This window comes from Hoplias malabaricus, chromosome 9 (assembly GCF_029633855.1).
Source record: "Hoplias malabaricus isolate fHopMal1 chromosome 9, fHopMal1.hap1, whole genome shotgun sequence".
Classification (NCBI taxonomy): domain Eukaryota; kingdom Metazoa; phylum Chordata; class Actinopteri; order Characiformes; family Erythrinidae; genus Hoplias; species Hoplias malabaricus.
The window spans coordinates 37,026,091-37,038,581 of NC_089808.1; the positions used below are offsets into that span (position 1 = coordinate 37,026,091).

At 33.9% G+C, this 12,491-nt stretch overlaps 1 long non-coding RNA gene and 1 pseudogene across 1 annotated transcript; one reads left to right on the forward strand and one right to left on the reverse strand.

The window, feature by feature from the left end:
• LOC136706760 (macrophage mannose receptor 1-like) overlaps positions 1–12,491 on the reverse strand; it is a 33,345-nt pseudogene continuing 20,854 nt past the window's right edge.
• On the forward strand, positions 3,216–5,413 carry LOC136706761 (uncharacterized). The gene is made up of 3 exons (XR_010804143.1): positions 3,216–3,462; positions 4,081–4,251; positions 5,285–5,413. It is a non-coding gene; the product is annotated as an uncharacterized lncRNA (long non-coding RNA).

A 12,491-nucleotide genomic window follows, 5' to 3' on the forward strand; every position in this document is an offset into this window, starting at 1 on the left:
CTACTCGTTATTGTCCACTAAGAACTTGGTATCTTTCTCCTCTAACCGGGAAGATCCTGTAGCATAATAGAGTGGGTTCACAAGTGAAGGAAGGACAACAAGACGTTTTGAATTTCTGTTGTAGATGTAAGCCAGTCCAGCCAGCACTGATAGGACAACAATCACCACTACCACTGACACTGCAGCAGCGTTTGAACGTGGTAAATTAGGACCAACTGCAGGAAATGCTGAGAACACAGGAATTATACTTCAGTAAAACACAGTACAATACAGTAATAACTTCATTTTGAATCTCTTATGATGCATTTTGAAAATAATGTAAAATATTGCACTAAAACATTTGAATGTTTCAGAATATTACCTGTGCCGTTCACTGTATGACCTGTGTTCACTGGATTGAAATCAGAAAGAGAAAAATGGTTTGGTACTTGGTACTTTGGCTGTTTATGGTATAATGTTTTATACATACAATTATTTTAAATGTCAGAATTAATTTGTATTGTGTGTTTGATGTAATGTATACTCCTTTGTAGATCACAAGAATCAATCCCACTCCTGTTTTATTCCTACAGTCTGAAGCAATGAAATATAACTACAACTCGATTTCTAAAAAGCTGTGCAAAAGGTAAATAATTACAACAATCAATGGCATGCAAATTATTTATATTTAATTTTTTTGGTATGAAACTGGAATAGTTTGTTTTTTGAAAAATATTTTTGCCTGTTTTGATTTTGATGCCAGCAACATGTGCCAGACAGTTGAGATAGGTTCACCATTGTGTTGCATCACCTCTTTTTTTAACACTTGCTTGTTAAATTACTTTCGCTGTTCCAAAGCTCGGCTTCTCTATAATAGTGTTTTTTGTTTCATAATGCACCATTGTTTTCAGTGGATGACAAGTTGGGCATACATTAGCTGCCAGACTCTTTTACTAAGGAGCCATGCTGTTGTAACCCATGCAGAATGTAAATTGGCCTTGTCTTTCTTTAATAAACCAGGCCTTCCCTGAAAAAGATGTTGTCTGGATGGCAGCATGGTGCTCTAAATCCTGTATATATGTATAATTCAACGTTAACAGTGTTTTCAAAAACGTGTAAGTCACCTATTCCATGTGTTCTAATGCCTAGTAATACCATCACGGATGCTGGCTTTTGAGCCACCCTCATCTTAAGCGTGGAGGACACATCATCCATGATTTCCAAAAAGAATTTCAAATTTTGTTTCATCAGACCGTAGGACACGTTTCCATCAGTCCATCTTAAAAAAGCTTGGACCCAGAGAAAATGGCAGAGTTTCTTATTCTTGTTTATGTGTTTTTTACTTTGCATTTGAGACTTAATTCTGTTTGTTGATGCAGCAAAAAACTGTTCAGAAGCAGTGATTTTGGGTAGTGTTTCTGAGACTATGCAATCAAATTCCAGTCAATTATACATTTTATATATTTACATATAAAATATAACACCTTTGTTTGAGGAATCAAACAATAACAAAACAAAACCTTACTGAAGTCAGCTGTACTGAACTTAATTTGCTGTACTACTCATGTTTATTATCTCATTTTACAGGAAGCTAATAAATGAAATGATACCTTTGGCGATTTTGCAAATGAATTGCGCACGAGTGTATCTGCAGTGTTGTTTTCCCCATTTTTTAGTTGTTGCAGAGATAAAAGCACAGTAATTTTCACGATAATCATAGTAATCCTCATCATCACGACTGTCTCCAGATTGGTCCCAGTTAGTGTAATCCACCACACTGTTGTCCGTCCACAGCCAGTGTCCTGAATGAGGAAAGAGGAAACTCAATGTTAATTTATTTAAAATCAATGCAGTGTAAAAGTGTGTTTTAATCAAAATTCTATCATAAAGGGAAAAAAAGATCAGGCGTAATAGAAGCTCATTAAACACAAGCAGAGAATCCTTCAAAATTATCACCCTAACACTGCAGAGAAACTTTGCTGGGATCTATTAGTATATTTCATAAAAGGAATATGTTGTATTTACCTCCAAAAGTTTTGTAAAGACCTATCCAGAAACGGCCCTCGATATTCCCAAGGAAACTTATGTAATTCTCTAAGAATGCTGACTCTTTTGTGTCTTGAATGCTGACAAGGCTGGCTCCTGGAAAAGACACAATAAACAAATATAGACACAATAAATAAAGACACAATAAATAAACATTACAGTACTTTACGACACACTCAGTAATCCTGGCAAATCATGGCACAGTACTACACACTACTTTGCGTATTCTTTACATTTGGCATGTAATCTGTTTCTTAATAAAATTGAATGGGATTCTATTCTATTTTGTAGATTTTAAGCTCATGTTGAATGTGAGGTGACTGCAATCAAACAGGGGCCTTTAAAAAAACTTTGCAAACAAAATTCTTGTCTTTTCATTCATTTGTTCACTTGTTTTTATTATTTATTTCTGATACTCTTACTCACTCGTTTACTCTCATCTCTTCCTTTGCACTACTCTTTTCCCCCCTATACATTTTTCCCTGCTCTTTATTCTTGACCCTGATTCGATGTCGAGGGCAGGGTAATGCATGAGGCATTTATATCTAAACATTGTTTTTTGGTTTTAAGTTATAAACAATTAATAATAACTATATTTATTATTTTAATAAAAAAAAAACTATATTATTATTATTATTATTATTTATTGGGGAAAAATCACTTTAATATTACTACATATTTAATGATTATATATTGAGAAATCTATCTAATTATTCCACATATAATTTTATGTCTAACACTCCTTCATATTTCTTGTTATTGTTGTTACTAAATAGATTAAAAATGTACAGGATCAACCTACCATCAGAATCTGGAATATCTGGACCAGTTGCTATAGATTTTGATTTGATTAGATGCATTTTTTCTGGTTTTTATGCATTTCAGGGTTTTTATGTAATTCATTCTCTCATGTCTCCGTCTCAGCATTACAATTGTCAGTGCTCTGTATATTTATTATTATACCAGAGTTAGTTCCAACCCTGCAATGTGATTGGCTGAGAAACCTTCCAGGAGTGCCAATATTACATGATAATGGCACTCTGAGAAAAGCTCTTCAGGTATCACTCCGCAAAACACATGTAACCTAGCAACAACACGAGCGCTTTCAAGACAGAGCTATGCCTGGACTTTTTCACCTAGCAGGGAACAGGTTCATTTTCTGTTTGCACACCTTATTTTGAACAGAGTTCTCGCTGCTCTGGTTCACCAGTTCCGCAGCACGACTTGTGATATTCTAAAATATTTTCTTTTAACATAAATAGAGAGAACTTGGCATCTTTTAGTGCATGGTATCACTACGATTTGAATCCACTGTAAACAATGGTTAAACATAACATTTTATTGACTTGATGCGTTTATCTCTGCCTCTGTCCTGATTTCGATTGGTTTAACATTACACAAGTTAAAGATCCAGAATTCGCGGAAAAGAGCAAAAGGGTATGTGTGACGGAATGGAACTATTTATAATAATAAACGGTGATAACAAACTGTAGTATAATAGCAATAATACACTCAATGTCCATGCTATATATTGGCACTGGTGTACTGATTTTCGGCACTAGCACTCCCTCTTGTGTATTATTGCAAAATTATTGTTGCATTTAGTAAATCAGAAACATTTGAATATTTAGCTATATATTTAGCTAAGTTTAAATTTAGCTGAGTTAAACTGTGGCCACATTGTCAAGATAATGACTGATGTGCAGGAATAGTGGTAAAAATATCTGGCTTGTGGAGACCAGGTGTTTTTATATATGGTCAAAATGGCCGCTATAGTCTTATTTAGTCTTTTTAGATAAATTTACCCTGAATATATTTTATTCTTTGTAATATTAATTTCATAACAAAGTCAGACTACAATATGCTCTAATATAATAAAAGTCACATCTCTAAAGACATGAGTGATTTATCCCAAAGGAGTGGAAGCACTACTTTTTTATATATTATAATATTATTTTAGTGGTGTTCATTACTTAACTCTATTACATAATAATAATAATTTACGGTACAGTATCTAAGCTCATTATGATTTTGTTCTCACCTCTTCTGCTGCAGAATTTGGATGCTGAGACCCATGAATTTGAAGGAAATACAAATCCATAACAGTGTCCTCTGAAAGGCACCCATGTCATCCTGTCTTCACCTTGCTCAGGGCACACTCCTGGATACTGTGTTGGTGGAGTTGGGGCAACGTCTGTAAAGATCACATTAAACAGTTCACAACAAGTATTTAAAGAGCATCATACATGTTAAGAGCATGTTACAGAGTATAAGGGATACATTGTCATTGCTGGAGCAGAAAGAGGAAGGATCTGAAGAGATTAGATTGAGATTAAATATTGTCTCATAATTAACAGCCTCCCCAATTAATCCCCACTTCTATTTTCTAAATCATACATTTTCTAACTCATAATTGCAACATAACTCACCTGTTGATTTCTTACACAGGCTGTAGTAGGTGTTGTTACACTTGGCAGTTTTCCACCTTCCATCCTCATCCACATAAACACAGGGCTGGTCCTTCTTTGGTTCTCCGTAATGCCATTTCTCCATATTTAACTGCCAGTTATCAATCCACAGGAAATATCCATCTGTCTGCATAAATATAAGAAGTCTTTGTTAAAAAAAAAAAACAAAACTTAAGGATAATTAACTGAATCTCACAAGAAAATGATGACAATAATCTAAATATATATAATTATATTAAGCCTAAAACCACCAATTGTTAGCACCAATACAATGTAAATAAAGTGCTTCCATTTCAATTTCACTTTTTAAGTGAATCTGTGTTCATGAATATTTAAGTAGTCATTAGGCCAATAACTGTGGAGTTCATTTTTACAGCAAAACATTATAGAAAGTACGACTCACTCTTTTTTCCAAAATTATAATTAGATGCTACCTCAATACAAACAAATTATCTGTAAAGTGTAGGTCTACCAGAATAAAGCCTTTACTCCATAAAAATAAGCCCCACAGAGCACATTTATTTCCATACAAAGATCACTTTCTATGTTGGTACATTTTTTAAGAATCAAATTCTCTCGTCAGGTGAAATGAAACACATCTTTTGGCAGGTTGAGATTGTTTGGCATTGAAAGAAAATACACTCATATGAAAAAGAATCACTGTACTGTTAGAATATTTTTTTGTTTGTAATTTCTTTTGTAACTTTGATTCTCCTTTACAAAACAAGAAATGTAAAATGAAAACCCTCTGACAAAAAGTTGAACCTGTGTCATGTTTGTATCTTCCGCAGGATAGTGGTCCACATTAAGAGGGTTCAGGGCTACTTTTGAACCTGTGGGATTAGGTGAAGCTGAAGAGGGGAGCACCAAACGGGATACCTGTGAACTCTGAGGATGTGGAAAGATTCTGTTTTGGGGAGTGTTTCTTCAATTACATCAATATTATATTATTAATATATAATAATATATCAATATAATATTATATATATATATATATATATATATATATATAGTCATATCCCTTGCTCTAATCTTTTAAATTGCATTTCATTGTTTTCACTTATGTTTTAACTCTTATTTGAATTGTTTTATGATGTAATTCTATAAGTTTATAACTGTTCTGTTACTTTTATCCTCAGATGAGGGACAACCAGTAATGAAGTAAGAGTAGTATTTGTTTTGTTTTCCCCTCAAGGGACGGACGACCAGTGATTTATAACTTTAAGTTTTACTGCTGTGTTGTTCTGCTATAACGCTTCTATACATTCCCTGTGCTCTATCTGTACAACACTTTGAATTGCCATTGTGTAGGAAAGGTGCTCAATAAATAAACTTTCTTTGCTGAGATGTACACTCACCCCTACATTTTTGTTTTCTACAGGAACTGCACTCTGTTAGTTACTAAGATACTGCTGTAATTTTGCAACATTTAGAAAAATCACAGGTTTAATGCTCTTTCACACATCAGTCCTACCTCCTGACTGTTAAGGCCGATCCACATGGGTTGTCCAAGTTTATTTGCCTGCAGCTCAATGTAGTATTGAGCATAGAGGTCTCGAATGCTGGCCAGTTTTGCCTCCTGAGACTCACAGTGTTGTTTCGCTTCTCCCCAGGTCAGGTTTGTTTGAACAATCAGGTAAGAAGCATTTCCAATTGTGATGAAGGTTTTGGGCAGTTCTGTGGAGTCTGGGCTTTTTACAAATGTATCTAAAAATTTAGACAAAATATATAAGAACATGATTACATTAAAAACAGACATGGAAAAAATGTGGGTATAAGTGTTTAAAGCATCATCAAAGCAAAGGAAGTTGATTTGTAAAAGAATCTCTGTATAATTCTGTTGGCCTTTGTATATATCCATGCTATGGCATAGTTTCAATGTCTTTAGTCATAATAACAATAAAGAAAACACTAGTAGTAGATGTGTCTCTCCTTTTGATTATCAGTGTATGTGTCTGTTTACTGTTTAATTAAAAGTATGTATTTTCAAACTTACCTGGAGGTCGACTGCAAATAAAGCCACTTGTGTCATTGCAGTCTTTCTCCACCCATTTTCCCGGCTTTGATCTTAATCTGCCTCCCATAGCAACACACTTTTTACCCTTTGGAACACAAACACAGGATCCTAATTCAGGATTAATATAATTCAGGATTTCAGGATATTTCATGCTCATGAAATATAAGTGAAACTTAAAGGAGCAATCTGTAAGATATGTACTGTACTTAGTCATAAAATGTCCAGGGTGTGTGATGATAGATTAAGGAAACGGTCAAAGCTAAAACAGTGCTGCCTCTCACAGCATTGCTAAAGCAGTATATTCCCCTTGAGAAGTGCCCAGTCCAGAGCAGCACTCATAGATCCTTCCCTTCGAGGTCCTGCCTGTGTCTCGACCTCTGTCCAATCATCCAAGTGAACATAGTCAATGTTATATTTTACCAGACACAAAAAGCCCCATTGCCCTTCTAAAAAATCTCCATGACCAGAGACAGAGTAAAGTGAGAGGAAATAATGGCCTTATATATGAAAATTGGGGGCAGTTTAGATGCAGCAACATGACAGAACAGAGCTGGCTAATTTTCTCTTGAACAGGAAACAGCAAATCATTTCTGAAAAAAAAATATAGAACTACTGATGCCTATGTATAGATTAAAAGAAGTAAAGGCCATTGGTTTTGTATTTTATATAAAGAAAGTGAGGCATAGCTACATTTGAATGGTGTTAGGACTGTGTTTTTTGTGTTTTTTATGAAGAAGGTGAATAACAACATGATTGAAAAGTGCAAATACCATTGTTTGTTTAAAACAAATTGATGCCGATTAATGTGTGTCTCTCTATGGTGTGTGTGTTTTAAACAAATTAAGGAGTAAGAATTGTGTTTGAAAAGCCTTGCATATTCACCTATTTAAGATGGAACGCATAAATCAAGCTTGGTAGTACCCAGCACAAATAAGCGCTTCATGTAATGTGTTTTAGTGGCATGACGTACACTTGGTGGTGTGTTTTAATGGATAAAATGGGAAAAAATACTTTTTCAAAAATGAGTTTGTTTATAAATCCTAGCACTAGATTTAGCTTTGCATGGCAGTTTAATGTGGAAATGAATATTCGATAAGAAACTAGAGAACAAACAAAAAAACTGACCCATTTAAGGTGGATCTAAATGCTTAAATACGAAAATTGTGAATAATTCCTTGAATAATACAATAGTTTTTGTGATTTAAAAAGATAAAGTGGAATAACAGTTGCTTCCAAAATTTCAAATCTATAGCGCTTGCTTCAGCTCTTAAGGTGCAACAGAGAATTCAAGAACCTGGCAAATAACGGCAATTCATAAACAGACACATGCAAGGTGGAACAAAATGTTTGAATAAGAAAATTGTGGATAAGAAGGTCTGCCTCCTAAACGACATTTATGGTGGAAGGGAAAATTGATAAGTAACACCAGTCTTGTGTAGTCTAAGTATTTCGGGTGAGAGTATTTCATTTGGAGAGTAAAGGCTTGCAAATGCAGGTGGCCACATGTTCAATCTTATGGATCGGTAGTACTAGATGTTTTAGTGAAATGTGTTTAGTGAAATGTGTCTTTTCTGTGTAAATGTGTTGATTATGTCACACTCATCTTAGCTATTAAGGCTGAAGTTCTTAAACTTATCTCTTGCTTGTTTGTTCGGTTTTCCTCAAACTGGCAACCTGTTCGAGCTTCACTTCTGGGGAGGATAGGGAGGAGGCAGACAGCTCTCTCCACTGCTTTGAAACTGTATTATAATTCTGATTTTAAACGCTTGCTGTTAATATTACAGATTGCTCCTTTAAGGCAAAGTCTTGATAAATAATCAAAGTGTGTGACATGCCGACGTATAGTAGTTTCCTGATTCTAAAAAGCTTGTGAGTTTGACTGGACTGCCATCTGTCCATTTAAATCTTCTGTTTGCCAAATTACTGAAGCCAATCCATAAGTCTTGGGTGTCTTCTACCATCTTCAAGGTCAGGAAAGCTAAATCAAAAAAGGGAGAGAATAAAACCTGGTAAATTTTTGGTGCTTAAAGTTTAAATTCTATAATGAATGGAAAAACATGGGTATATTAACATGAATAATATTCAGGATTGAGTAATTGGTGAGTCACTGATTTACAGTAACATTCTTCAGTGGATCACAGAATGTGTGAGTACTGATTCAGAATTGGGAAATAAAATATTTTTAAGATACCTTCAGAGATATCCTGAACAATTTATGTTTTCTACCACAGACTACTGAGTGACAAATGAACCGCAACTAATTTGCCTAGCCTAGCCTTGTTTGTTCAATCCCCTTGATCTCATTCGGTGGATAAATAAAGAGGAATTATCAACGTAATAGGATTTAACATGGTAGTTTTTGAACAGAAAATATCTTTGACCTTGCTGAAGTTGGTGAGTTATCGATACCAGATTTCCTCCAGTTCTCTTACAGTAATCTCTGGCATCATACCAGGTTTTCTGCTCCAGTTGCCTTTTATAACACTGTAAATACATGACCATACAGATGATATGTTACATGAATAGTACAGAAAGCAAAATCAAAGTGTTTCAATGAACCTCAGCAACAACTATTTCACAAAGACAAAGGAAATTCAGAGAAATTTTAGTGCACCAATGGACCAAAAACATAATATAGAGCAAGCCATTTTGGCCTAAAGTGACACCAGTCGTACAAGTCATATCTCATGTTTTTACAAGTAAACACTCCAAGATCTCTGTAATTTGGTTTAGAAACTATAATTTCAGATATCAACTATGACATTTTTAATAGTAAGAATATACATCTACATATACATCAAGATTCTGACTTGTGACATTGCTTGGACAACATATCCTTAATGTAATTTTGACTAGTCATATATCTTCATTGATTTACATGTAATTTCATATACTCATATACATAATTAACTAGAAATAATAGTAAACAGTAATAGTAAAACATATACAGATATCTGCAACATTTTATTAATAAAACATATTATTGCAGTTATCTACAAAGTAATTCAGATTACTAAGTAGTCTAGATCCACATATCCATAACAGAAATCTGACTAGTAAAATGGTTATTCAGGATATCGCTAAATTAATTTTGACTAGTAATAATATGCTTTCAAGATTCATAAGATTCAGTGTAATTTTATAAATCTAAAACAGTTTTGACCCATAACACTAACATAATTGATATCTAACACTAGAAATGTCAGTTTTCACAGTTTTATTCTAGTAAAAATGAAATAATAAATATCTCTAGTACAAATTGCAATAGAACTAGTAATGCATTTGATTATGATATAAACAATGTTATTTAAGATTAGTCATAATATTTTTATAAGTTTCTACAATTTCCAAAAAGGAGATCTAAAACATAGTTTAAAACATATATAATTTATTATTGTTATTAGTCACAATTATAATGTGGAGCTCTCTATAAATTTGACATGACCTGGACTTGTTGACATTAATAATACTCCATTTTTATGAAAGCATTTCTAACTTTACTAGTAAAAAATTATATTGACAAGTACAGATGAGAATGATCTGTAATTCAAAAACTAGTCAAAAAGTTTCTACGTGTAAAATGCATATTTTTACTAGTCAAAATTCAATTACAGATCTATATATTTAATAATATATAAATAAAACCTTGATACTAGTGATAATGCATATGAAAGAGATCCGTTATGAAATTGTCACTTATTCATAAAATAATCATGACTAATCACATTGGAGTTCTGACTTAGTAATAAATTCAATTTGAGGGATCTATATCTCCATTTTTACTAGTCAAGACACATATTCAACACACGCTAATTTACATAGGTAGCATGCCTCTTCTTATCTCATGCATTCCTTACAGCACATTTCAATAAGAGGGTGTCACGTGTGTACAGGGAAGATGATGGAGGCAGACGTACACACAAGGAGTCTTTATTAAACACGAACAGAAATAAACACGATCAGGACAAGAGAAAAAAAAAACAAAACAGAAAACAACCGTGAATGGTGTACATGTGTTTCATCTGTATTTCGATGTATGAAACACTGAGACCAGGGGGCAGGATTACAAAATAGACACAGGTGGAGAGACTGACGAGAAGGCAGAGCTAAGGCGGAGACAAGGGACCAAATCAAGCAGAGAGCCATGTGCTGACACACAAGTTTTATATATTCTTTTATACACGTTTTGTTTGTTTCTGACCTGCTCACTCAATATTATGGTCTGTTTAAGTGGTATCAGGTTCACAGTGTATATAATACGGACATACTGTACGATCTTGTATGGCTTAAAGATAGTACACAGTCTTCCACTTTTACCTTGTTTTGAAATTTGAACCAGTCCGGGGCACAGTCTCCTTGGGGCGGCTCGGTGGGGGCAGCAGTGGAGTTGACCAGGACAGAACCACTTCTTTCACAGATAAACTTCTCATAATCACCACAGTTCACACTTTCCCAAAGCCCTGGGGTAGAAAGTGGTGTGTTATTTTGATGAAAATATTTTAAAACGTCTTAAAATTTAATTACTTAAACTATACTTGTTTACTGCAGCATTACAAAATTACATTACAGGTGCTGGTCATAAAATTAGAATATCATGAAAATATTGATTTATTTCAGTAATTCCATTCAAAAAGTGAAACTTGTGTATTAAACTCATTCATTACACACAGACTGATATATTTCAAGTGTTTATTTCTTTTATTTTGATGATTATAACTGACAACTAATGAAAACCCCAAATTCAGTATTTCAGAAAATTAGAATATTATTTAAGGCCAATACAAAAAAAAAGGATTTTTAGAAACGCTGGCCAACTGAAAAGTATGAACATGAAAAGTATGAGCATGTACAGCACTCAATAGTTAGTTGAAACTCTTTTTGCCTGAAGTACTGCAGCAATGCGGTGTGGCGTGGAGTCGATCAGTCTGTAGCACTGCTCAGGTGTTTTGCATCTATATATTCTCTGTATTTCAACTGTTTTGCAAACCTAGAATAAATATATATAATGCTTAATTTTTTTTCCAGTGTATAATTGTGTTTATGCCTGTAGATGTGTTGGAATTTCAACTGTGTATTTGTAAAGGTTAATTTGTAAATATTTGCATAATTACATAATTAGGTACTCAGTTTAGTCCACACTGACATTCATGACATTTTGACATTTAAGCCATTTTTAAAGTCCTCCTGCTTTTATATAAAAATCAAACAAGCATAAAGAGTGAAGTTTAGATTTAGATTTCCTCACTGGTTTTACTGTGATAAATAATAGTAAAAAAAAACATCATGATTTTGTCATCACTTGTAATTACTGAAATTTCGAGGTTATTTTTGATGAATCCACTGTCACGACTGACCTTGAGACCTAGTCATTTTCACACAATCCTCCTCTTCATTCTCAAAAGCCGGCTGGTTTTGTTCCCATGCCTGGAATACTACTGGAGATCCATCCATCCACCTTAACAAGAAACGTGGTAAGTTTTTGCCATTTCTGTTTTAATCATATCTTAAATATGCTTTTAAATGTGAGAGTTCTGGCAGTAACTTACATTAATGACTTATCCAGATCAATTTTCATGCCAATAAAGACATCACTATAACCGAACCTTGACTAAAAGATACAAAAATATAAAACAGTAAATTAAAAAACCACAAAGTAGTTCACTATTTAAACATGCAAATATCAACAAGTCTTATTTTAAAATATTAAAATGCCACCACAAGGTTCACTTTACCTGATGCCAGACAAACAACCTCTCTTCTTCATCATTGATGACCACAAGATCACCGTGTCTGTGCTTACAGAACCTCCGTCCTTCTTCCACAGAGGTAGGACCATGACCCATATAATACTGACTCTCCTTGAATATAATCCAGCCATCATCTGTTTTATTGTATGCTGCAGTTGAAAGAAGAAAAGAGAATTAACTTTTAAATTCTTCTCTTGTAAACCAAAATTGATAAACAGCCGAGCTGCGAAGACT